The sequence below is a fragment of the Leptopilina heterotoma genome, unplaced genomic scaffold, assembly GCF_015476425.1.
Source record: "Leptopilina heterotoma isolate Lh14 unplaced genomic scaffold, ASM1547642v1 Lhet_70, whole genome shotgun sequence".
In the NCBI taxonomy this organism is placed as follows: domain Eukaryota; kingdom Metazoa; phylum Arthropoda; class Insecta; order Hymenoptera; family Figitidae; genus Leptopilina; species Leptopilina heterotoma.
The window spans coordinates 2,971,620-2,983,724 of NW_025111162.1; the positions used below are offsets into that span (position 1 = coordinate 2,971,620).

At 34.4% G+C, this 12,105-nt stretch overlaps 1 pseudogene; it reads left to right on the forward strand.

Moving 5' to 3' along the window:
- The first annotated feature begins 223 nt into the window (after positions 1 to 223).
- Positions 224 to 2,070, forward strand: LOC122510561 (annotated as a pseudogene).
- The last annotated feature ends 10,035 nt before the right edge of the window (positions 2,071 to 12,105 follow it).

The window sequence follows — 12,105 nt, forward strand, 5'->3', positions numbered from 1 at the left end:
CAGCCATAACTGTTGATCATTTGGAATATCTAGTCAGAAGGTAAGTTTTAGTTTCCATTCCCGATTAAAGACTTGCTTTCAGATTCGACCCATTCGACGGCTCAAGAGCCGCAGCCGCAGCCATATCCGTGGCAATAGCACAACCACTGTTGCAGTGATACCGTAGCCGCAGCCGTGACAATAGTGTAGACGCAGCCATAGCAATAGCGCAGCCGCAGCCGTGGCAAAGGCGCATGAGTTGACCGCGCCATGGGTACTTGTGTCAACTGACCTCAGAGATTTCTCTGAAAAAATTAACTCGCAGGCATTCCACCTCGAGTAAAATGATTCGCAGATTCTTTATCTCGAACCAAATACGCTTGCAGATATTCATCTCAAGCAAGCTAAAGTTTTAAAGAACTAATGGGATTTTCTTTTCGCAGATGGCAGATGGGTCACACTTCGTCACCATGAACGATCTTCTGGAGGAGTCTGCTGACTCAGAGGACATGGACAAGATTTTAGAACGGTTGAAGTTAGTAGCGCAGGAGACACTGCCTGTAGGATGGCTCAACTGGAAAACAATTAATCACTCTATAGAGTACCTATTTGGAAGTGATGAAGGTATTGATCCCCAGATCTTAAACAAAATAAGATTCGCCTTGCCTATAGTGCAAATCGCGCGGGCATTTCACCCAGCAATTGTAAGTCTGCCAGAAAAACAGTTTCGTTATTTTAAAGTACAAATGCTCGAATGGGATTTTTGTAGAGCCTTAATTATAAGTCCACCGTCGATCGTTAATAAAACAAAAGGATCCGTGGGACAAGCACAAATATTCTTGGAGTCAATTAAACCTTTTAAGAACCTTTTCATTTCCCGTTAACAAGCAGCACGTGATTTAAAAAAAGACTTAAGTGGCTCGGAATCCGATGACAATCAGAAAGAGGAAAGCGATTCAAGGAAACGTCAAGGATCATCTACGGACCACGCAACACCAAGAAAACGATCTAGAATAGCGATTCTCGAGGATCGTATGGAAAGCATATTTCAAATACTGTGCGACAAAATCCATGAATTAAAACAACCTAATACAGAAATTGATTGTAACAGATCGGCAGAATCGGATTTCGACTCCGAGTTTAGTGAACTAGATTATTCATTATTATTATTATTCAGATTATCGATCTCAAAGATCTTCAATTTGGAAAAATCTTGAACTCGGAAAAATCCCAGTACCTGAAAAGGGAAAAGAATCCCAAATAAACTTGGAATCATTGTCGTTGGCTCCTCAGGTCAAAGAAAGCGAACCACTTATACCTGCACCAACATCGGAGATAAAAGCACAGGGTTTAGAGTGTCAAAAGCTAGGAACGACAAACTGGAATAAAATTCGTTATAAGGATGTTCAGAAAAAACTTCATGCTTCACCTGTGTTTAATTCCCTAAAAGTAAACTGTCAACTAGAAGGATTGCTACAAAAATCCTACAATCAGACGTTATTGACAAGGGTCGACGAATTAAATGGTACAATAATTCACGGCTTGTTAAAACAGAGAGAAAAAATCTCAGATGGAATAAGAAAATTAGCGCAGAAATATCCGGATGCGTTCAACGATATTAAAGAAACTTTTGCGGGTGAATCATCAATGAAGGAGACTTTAGACGATCTTCTTCACTTTGTTTGCGCCAGAAGAGCGGAAATCATTGAGACAAGGAGAAAGGCTTTTATGCTAAAGGAACCACACCATGCTGCAGGATTAGCAGAGATTCCACCTTCAGAGTCTCATTTATTCGACGAAGAAGCATTGTCAAAATTTTTGGATCAACGAGGAGGTGTCAATAAAGTATTCCAGCAAAAAAGTTTTCCTCAAAAAACGTATAAAGAAAAAGATTCTTCCGGTCTAAAGTTCAGACCTAACAATGCAACAAATTCCTGTGGAAGTTTACGGAATCAAAAATCAAAATTCCCTTCAAGGGAGGCCAACCCTACAACGAGTAACTCCTTTCGAAAAACAAATTACAAGGATTCAAGAAAAGAATCGAAACGTGGAAGTTTTGACAGGAAGAATTACCGTCAAAGAAGATCATGACTCATTTCAGGGAGGCCAACTGAATCGTTTCCTTTATTATTGGCGCCAAAAAGGAGCACCGGATCACATCCTGAAAACCCTAGAAGGATACAACATTCCCTTTCTAACGAAGCCCCTTGCAGTACCTTTCTCTGTAGAAAACAAGAAAAAATTCAGAACAAAAGAATCATCCCAGATGACCCTGGAAATAAAAAATTTTCTAAAATTAAAAATACTCAGAAGAGCACAATGGAAAGCTGGGTTCCTTTCTCCAATGTTTCTTGTATCAAGACCAAACGGCCAGTTCCGACCAATTTTCAACCTACGTCAACTGAATCGATATCTTCTTCCAAAAAAATTCCGTTTAGTAAATCATCAAAAGGTCCCACGATTTCATCAAGAGTTCGACTTTATGGCGAAAATCGATTTTTCACAAGCATATCTTCACATTCCAGTGAAGGAGAGTCATCAGAGGTACCTCTGCTTGTCATACAAGAATCAGATTTACAACTGGACATGTCTTCCATTTGGCCTGGCAACAGCACCTCTAACCTTCTCGAGAATATCAAACTGGATGGCAAGCGTGTTGAGGAAGAGAGGAATAAGAGTCCTAGTTTATCTGGACGACTTTCTGCTGGTCCATCAACACAAAACAACACTAAGAGAACAGTTAAAATGGACGATAACATTCTTTCGCGAGTTGGGTTGGATTATAAATCTGGAAAAATCAGTTCTAACTCCAACGAGAGAAATCGAGTTCTTGGGAATAATCTGGAATACAGAGTCCAACCTAAAACTATTACCGAGGGACAAAAGAAATCGAATTTTGACCGACCTTCGACCGATAATATCGACAAGTCATTGGAATTGGTCAAAAGCCACATCGTTGCTGGGGAGGCTAAATTTCGCAGCAACAGTGAATCCACTGGGACGCCTGTTTACTCGACATCTGCAAAGAGCGTGTCGCAGTCTTCCTCAGGAAAAACCAAATAAACTATTCTCATTACCAACGTCAGCTTTGGAAGATTGTCAGTGGTGGATAAAAAATCTTCATCTGACGAGTCCCATCTTCGAAAAGAGTCCAACAGAATTTTTGACAACGGACGCGTCGGAATACGGATGGGGATTCCAAATGGGCAACTTGATGCAGGCGGGAACCTGGTCCCTGTCCCAGTCGTAATGGCATGTGAATCGCAAGGAAATGTACGTGATTTGGTTAACACTGTCGAGCTGCAAGAGTCAGATGCTAGGAAGAACGATCATGGTTCTATCCTACAACAAAACGGTGGTAGCATACGTACGCAAACAGGGAGGAACGAGATCTCAAATTCTAAACAACCTAGTCAAGAAAATATTATTGCTAGCATATCAATATCAAATCCGCCTAGTCTCATTTTACCTACCAGGGCAATACAATTGTCTAGCAGACAGACTGTCGAGAGGATTGCCTCTAACGGATTGGCATCTTTTGAATCCCTTAACAAAGATAGTCTTTCAAAAATGGGGAACTCCGCAAATAGACTTATTTGCCACGAACCAATCCAGAGTAGTTCAGAAATATGTCTCGATAGATGCCAACGATCCAGAAGCGTATTTTGTAGATGCTTTCAGCAAAACATGGGAAGTACAACTAGCCTGGGTGTTTCCTCCCCCTTCCTTAATACCAAGAGTTCTTCAACACTTGAAGACGGCAAAAGGAATATTTCTAGTTGTTGCACCTCGGTGGGAGAAGACATTTTGGAAAGCAGATCTAAAGAACAGGAGCCTGTCAGCTCCATTTCAGCTGAGGAACCTGGACAAATTTCTGGTCGACATAGCGACAGGATACCCACCACCAGGAGTGAAGGACTTGCGTTTGGAGGTTTGGAAGGTACGAGGTGGAGCGAATTAATAGCCGGATTAAGCGAAGGAGACATTGATCTGCTGTGTTCGGCATGGAGAGATTCCACTTGGAAAACTTATTCATCTGCCTGGAAACAATGGGTGGATTGGTGCAGCAATAACGACACGATCTCATATAAACCCACAGCTCAACAACTTACATCTTACCTAGGCTTTCTATGTCAGGTAAAGAAGCAAGCATATAGAACCATCCTAGTAAAGAAATCTGTCATTAGCTCATTCGCAGATCCGGAGGACGAAGGAAAACTGAGTTCTCACCCTTTAGTAAAATCCATGTTAAAGGCAATCAGTATTCGTGAAGCAAAGAAGAAAAACGCAAGGTTAGAAGTTTGGAATATAGAAGTGCTTCTTCAATGGCTAAAAGAGCACCCTCCAAATACAGAAAGCATTTTCCAAGTGTCCCGATATACAGCTGCCTTACTTCTGCTGGCTTCGGGAAGAAGACTACACGACCTTTCTATTAATCCAGAAAATTGCATTTTGGAAGAGGAGACCACCGTGACTAATGATAGAAGAAAAGCACGCCCTGGGTTATCTAGTCTTTTTATCACAACCAGAGGGAAAGTGAAAGAAGCTTCGAGAACGGTAATAGCTGGTTGGGTAAAAACCATCTTCTCAGACTTGGGAATCAATGCAAGCCCAGGCTCAGTTCGATCAGCAGTCGCATCATACAATTACGAGAACGAGGTCCCACTCGATACAGTATTAAAAAGAGGAAATTGGAAAGGTGCAGAGAATTTCTTTAAGTATTATTGTAAATCAGTCCAGAAACCTAAGGTTTCTTCCAGTAATCCAGCAGTATTCAACAGCTTCGAACCTGTTTAAAAGTGTCTCAGTTTACGTTAGTTTTGTGAATGTTAATTCAATGTTCTCTTTAATGACAATAAGTTCAATTAAATCGTCACACAATTTATATGTTAAATACACATGTTCGTTTCGCTAAGAAAATTCCTATAATTTATAGTTACAATTCTTTTGAATCATTTCGTATTTGAATTAAAACAACTTATTTGGGGTTGAAAATAAATAGTTAAATAAATTTTTGTTTTTTCATTTTTCCTTCTAAATAGATTAGGTTATTCTAGATCACAGTACGCTGTAAACGCCGGCAGAATCCAAACATCTCTCCGAAAGGTCAAGCCGAAGGCACAGATTTGAAATATAATCCGTTTTCTACCCCGAAGGGAGGAAAACGGGTATTTCAGATCTTGCCGAGGCTTGACCTGAGCAAGGCCTTGCCGACTCTTTCAGAATATGTACTGAAGAGAAATTAGCTACCCTTCGCTCTAGCCGGCACATAGACTTCCGCAAAGTGGGGGTAAGCCCCCTCGAGTTCCAAAAGGGAACCAAAAAAGGTAAAATTTGGACAAATGTAAGTGAAAGATACGGTAGGTAATCTCCGAAAGGTCAAGCCCCTGCAAGATCTGAAATACCCGTTTTCCTCCCTTCGGGGTAGAAAACGAATTATATACTGCTCCTTTTTAACTTTGAAAATTTTAATATTTGATCCTTAACTCTTTCTTTTTTCTCTTGCGATAACTCAATTGTCATATTTATAGAATTATAAATAAACCCTAAATATTTACATGATCTAGACGGAATCAAATTACTTTTCTTTACATTTATCACAAAACCCAACTTTTGTAACAAACAAGATGCTTTTCGTATATTGTCCTGGCAATGTAAAAAGGAACTTCCAAATAGTAAAATGTTATCTAAATAAATAACCATCACGATACCTGATTCCCTAAGTTTAGTTATGACTGGCTTCATCAATTTAGTGAATACAAACGGGGCTGTACACAGCCCAAATGGCATACAAGTGTACTGATACAGATTCCCTTCGAATTCAAACCGTAAGTATAATCTATCTCTTTTGTCAACTGAAACCAGATGGTAAGCGTCCTTAAGGTCAATAGAAGCCAAAAAATCACCAGGATTTAATAACTGCCTTACAGTCCGGCCGTCTTTTAATTTAAAATGGACCGTCTGAATAAACTTATTTAAATTTTTTAAATTTAAGATTACTCTATCTGACCCATCTGGCCTTAGAATAATGAAAATTCGAGATAAAAATTGTTTGGGATCTGGTTCGCATTTTTCAATCGCACCTATACCCAAAAGTTTTTCAATTTGGCCTGCAACTTTTAACCTTTTATCCTTTGACCAATTTTGTTCAGTCGGAGGAACATGATGTACCACTTTGTCAAAAAAAGAAATTCTATATCCGGAGACCCAATTTAAAATGGTTATTTTCGAAGTTAATTCGGTCCATTCTTTCCTAACAAAAGTTAAACGACCTGCGTATAATTTTACCTTTAATTGTTCTTCTTGAAGTTCGCTTGATCCTGACTCCAATTCGATGGCTTCTCTCGATACGGTCTCTGATCTCGACGATACTTCTGCCCGTTGCCCCTCGAATAGTATTTCTTCTTGGGTGGAACTCGTGAGGACGGGTTCTTGAAGTTTTTTGAATTAACTTTCTTGTCACCATAAGTTTTTGATAAAGGCTTGAGATCATTGGATGAAACCCGCATTGTTTTGGCTGCCTTAATTTGATCAGGTAAATCTTTGGAAAATAACCATTCATCAAAAGACAAATCTTTCAGAGTCTCTCTCAACGGAGCTGCAATATTTTTCAAAATCAAGCTTCTGCAAATCATTGTCTCATCATGTTGTAGGTCTGCTATAATTTTTGATACAATAGTGAGATATTCCAAAATCTCTTTCTTTTCCGGAACGTTCATTTTAAAAACTATTCCTATTGTCTTGCTAATACCTGCAAACGACGCCGAGATTTTTTCTTGTTTCTCTACTATTCGTTCGTCTCTTTTTTGAATCGTGTTATCTACTGCAGCTTTTACTTCCAAATTCAATTTCGACGGATCCATTCTTACACAGTTCTCCGGAGGTGTAAATACTTTTAACATATTCTTCATTTTATCCTTTGACAAACCTTTATGTAAAATATCATTCCAAACGTCAGCTAAACGATCAGGGACAGCTGGAGCAAGATCTCTTTTTGGAAATAACCTGTTTCCAAATATATAAAGATCTTTTTTATTAATTGATTGCCTCGAGAAATCACCTTCTTTTTTAGTTTGTTTGTCATCTGTAGAAGAATTTTTAGAAGTTTCATTATTTTCCTTATTTCGCGTTTGATCATTAATTACCCCGCTGTTATTATTCGCACTTTGATTTGACATGTTATCTACTTTCTTGTATCATAATAGCGAAGTCCAATTCGATCTTCTTCTTCTTAAAAACTGGCATAAGAACGATCTCTAGAATGCCTCCATAAAGGACTTCGTGAACGTCTCCTAGAAAGACTTTTTGAACATCTCCTAGAAGGACTTCGTGAACGCCTCTTAGAGCGACTTCGAGAACGACTCTGAGAACGAGTCTGGGATCGACTATACGATCTTCTTGAATTAGAACTTGAATCCGTAGATGAAGAGCTGCTGGAACTCGGTATATGACCTGTCAATTATGTTTATAATTAAATTATTTTGTTTATATTCTAAATTTTTTTAACACAAATATTGGTTGAACCAAAATTTGTTTAAAACTTAAAATATTGAGGTGTCGAACACCTCAATATTAATTAAAGATTCTCATTATTTACTTCTAAACTGTTGGACGGTAGAGAAGGTTAAAACGAAATTTCTTGATTATGTACTATCACTAGGTGTTGAACACATCGAGATTTAATAGGTTAATTGGTGGGACCAAAGAACCTTTTCGTAATTATGCTTACCAGTTACTTTCAGTATTCTTTCGTAATTATTTTTCAACTCCTTCATTCCCTTTTTTAATTTTTTTTGCATATTTTTCAAAAATACTTTAAAAACTGATGTGGCTTTATTGGCATAAAGTAAAAGAATGAAAACGGAAGTCGGAATTGACGATGCGCATAGTACTAGATGCGCGGCGGTAGAAATTTTTTTCTTTTTACTGTAAAGATTGTGGCGACATCGGTATAGAGTAGGGGTACTACATGTTGATCTAGAAGAAGAGGCGCGAAATACAATTAAAAAATTAATATTTCAAAAACGAAGCAAAACATATACGTCAAATTTTAAGATTAAGTTAATTGTCATTATTCAACTATACAAAGAAGACTATGATTTTAGGAGCATTGAGAAAAAAATTATAATCTTAAGAAAATCGGAATATTCTTTTGTGAAAAAAATTTTCGATTTCGCTTTATTAATTAAAAATTATAAATTTTCATAGTAATTGCTTTGATTTCTGATTCACCATCAAATTATTTATGCTTTTTAGAGGTGTGCAAAAAGCTCGAAACCCAAAGCTCGAGCGGGTATTTTCGAGCTTTTCATTTTTCGAGCCGAGCCGAGCCTATTCAGTTCGAGCTCGAGCCGAGCTTTATAAAAAGCTCGAATAATTTTGGGTACTCGAATTTTTCGGGTACCCGAAACTTTCGGGTACTCGAAATTTTCGAGTACTCGATTTGATTCGAGCCCTTGAGAAAATCTAAAATTTTCTACATTAATTTTTAATTAAATTTTTTTTTGTAAAAAAAAAAAAATTTTTTAATTTAAAAGCTCGAATTAAATCGAGTACTCGAAAATTTCGGGTACTCGAAAATTTCGGGTACCCGATACATCGAGCCCGGCTCGGGCTCGGCTCGGCTCGGCTCGGCTTTTCGAGCTTTTTGCACACCTCTAATGCTTTTGGTAAGTTCTAATGTATTACATAAAATAGTTATTGAATATAAACGATTTTAAAAAAGTGCAAAATTTAAGGTTACAAAATAACACTCTGAGAGTCCAACTTTTGATTAATAATAAAATTTTAAAAAACAAAATTTTCGGAATAATGTTATGCTTAATGGAATCAGGAAGTCTTCTAGTTTTACATATTTATATGGAAACCAGATTTTTTCAAAATATAGCCGCAACAACCCCCAGACGAAAGTCAGTGGACTGACCCTTATTAATAATACATAATAGTAAAAATAATTAATAAATAATAATTCATTATTATTATGATATACCTATTTAATTAATAATAATTAATAAATTAATTAATTAATTAATATATGGGCAGTTCCATAATAAAAGCAAATAGTGGATCACTGATTTTTCTTAAAGTTTGTAATTTTGTAGTACTTGGGGTACTAAATAACTGTTCCAAACAGTTTTGCAAAAAATTTTTTTTGCAAGATATTTAGATTTGAAAAATCGGAAACTGAAAAAAATGACTTTTTTTGAGAATTTTTATTTCGAAAACTATTGATTCTACAAGAAAAAGTCATTTATTCAAAATTGTAGAAAAAATGTCAATTTTTTATAATATTAAAAAAAAGTTAAGAAAAATTAATTTTTCAATAATTTGTTTAAACAATAATTTTTTATTGTTAAAAAAAAGAGCAAAGGACATCATGGAATTTTCTAGAAAAATTATTTTCTTAAAATTTGAACCTTCCTTAATAAGTGGTTAAATTTTTAAAGAAGTGATTTTTGATGTTTTTGAGAAAAAAATTTTTGAAGTTTGCGCTACGAGTTTTTGTGCGTTGCGCTAACTAAGCAGCGCCTATATCAGTATATTTTAAAAGATGATATGACCTTTACTGTTCGCCCCTAATACATTTATTAATTACATACGTATATATTATTATTATAAATAATTTAACAATATATTTTTAACTTTTTTATAAACATTATTTTCCTTTTTTAACCTATTAATGGTCATGAGCACAGGAACGCATAATATAAAAAGTAACTATTGGGATCCTGGCATAGGATCATAATAATAATTTTTGACGTTAAAAATTAAAAAAAAAAATTTTTAAACAATTTGTTATAAACAAATGAAGAAAAATTGATTTTCATTAAAAACTGATAGCGCTATTCGATTCGATGCAAAAAACAAAATTTTTTTCTCAAAAACATCAAAAATCACTTCTTTAAAAATTTAACCACTTATTAAGGAAGGTTCAAATTTTGAGAAAATAATTTTTCTAGAAAATTCCATGATGTCCTTCACTCTTTTTTTAACAATAAAAAATTATTGTTTAAACAAATTATTGAAAAATTAATTTTTCTTAACTTTTTTTTTATATTATAAAAAATTGACATTTTCTCATTGGAAAGTACTGTAATTTTTCATTATGGAAATCTTTATTTTATTCTCATTGTCAATTATATGTAGCTTTATCTAGATGCAAAAATCCTAATGATTTGTTTATTGAGTGTAACAACGAAAACGATGAAAACTCAAAATATATAAGTAACATTGTAATGGAATCAAATTTTTGAGTAGTAAAGGTATAAATACATGTGTTAGTATCGATTAAGAGACATTACTATAATTTTGTATAATTTTTTACAATTTTTATGGATTTTATATAATCTTTACATAAGACATGACTAATTCATTTTTATTTAGATTTTGAGATAAGAAATTTGTTACTTCCCCGTAGTGTATCTTGGAAAGAAATAATTTCAATAAATACTGATTTAAATGAATTTGGCTAAAAATCAATATTGATAATAATTAATATTATAAATTATTAGGTATTACTTAATTTTTAATTTAAAACTTAATTTTAAATTAAATATAGGGGGTTGGCGCGCGAAGCGCGCAGGGGGGCGAATCCTCCCTAGTAATATAAAAAATTGCTAACGTCGTAGCAGACGTTAACTATTAACATTATCATTTAAGATAATAGTGAAGAGCCTGTTCAGGCCCAAGTATAAATGTCCGGAGCTATGACGGAGTTAAACACCGGCATGGTACAGACTCAGTACTGACCGTCAGTACTAACTCTCGGAACCCGATCAGTACTGGGAGTATACTGACTCCAAAACTGAATCAGTACTACATCGGAGTTAAAAAAGTATTAAAATCAGTACTGGTAGAAAACTGGCATAACACCAAATCAGTACTGCGAAGGAGTTAAAAAACAATCAAAATTTGTTATAATGGCATTTTCATGGGTTTTCGAATGGCACAGTCTATTTTTAAAAATTTTTTTATTTTGCCACAAATTTTGAAAAAATAAAAATAAATTTTCACTTTACGCATCTTTGGGTCCATTTTTTCTTTTTCCTTTTATTTTTGAAAGAAAGCTGAGCTTTTTTCTGATGAAATACTTGTTTTCCAAAAAACCGTTTTTTTTGTTTTCAAGAAATGAATTTTTGAATATTGTGCATCACGACATCGCGCCGCAATTTAATTTATAAAACATTACATTGAACTATTTTCTGCATTTTACAGGGTCGAGACTGACATTAGAATAATATGATGCCTGTATTATAGTTTTTTTTTATTTTTTTTAATTAAAAAAAAATTTAATTTTTTAAAATTTTTAACAAAATTTAAAAAAAAAATTTGTTTAGACTTTTATTTCTAATTTAATGCCTACATTTTTTTTATTTTCATTTCTTCCCATTTTTTTTTATTTTTTGATGTTGAAAAATTTTCTCCAATTTTTAAATATTTCAAAATACCTACTGATTTCGTTACATTTTCGAAACTGGTATTTTATTTTTTCTTTTTGTTGGCTTTTTTACTTTAGCTGTTCTCGACTTTGTCTCTGTACTTTTTGTTTTAGTGCCCTTATTTTTCTAATCTTTTGACTCGACAGGATATTCCTACAAATGACGAAAAATTGTTCCTTAAAATAACTTCGTTGGCTTTAAATTATGTGGAGTTTCCAGCATCAAAAGATTCAAAAAGTATGGGCACTAAAACAAAAAATGCAGAGACAAAGTTGAGAACAGCTAATGTAAAAAAAGCCAACAAAAAAATAAAATACAGGCATTAAATTAAAAATAAAATTGCAAAAAAATTTTGATAAAAATTTTAAAAAATTAAATTTTTTTTCATTTAAAAAAATAAAAAAAACTATAATGCAGGCATTATATTGTTCTAATGTCAGTCTCGACCCTGTAAAATGCAGAAAATAGTTCAATGTAATGTTTTATAAATTAAATTGCGGCGCGATGTCGTGATGCACAATATTCAAAAATTCATTTCTTGAAAACAAAAAAAAACGGTTTTTTGGAAAACAAGTATTTCATCAGAAAAAAGCTCAGCTTTCTTTCAAAAATAAAAGGAAAAAAAAAATGGACCCAAAGATGCGTAAAGTGAAAATTTATTTTTATTTTTTCAAAATATGTGTCAAAA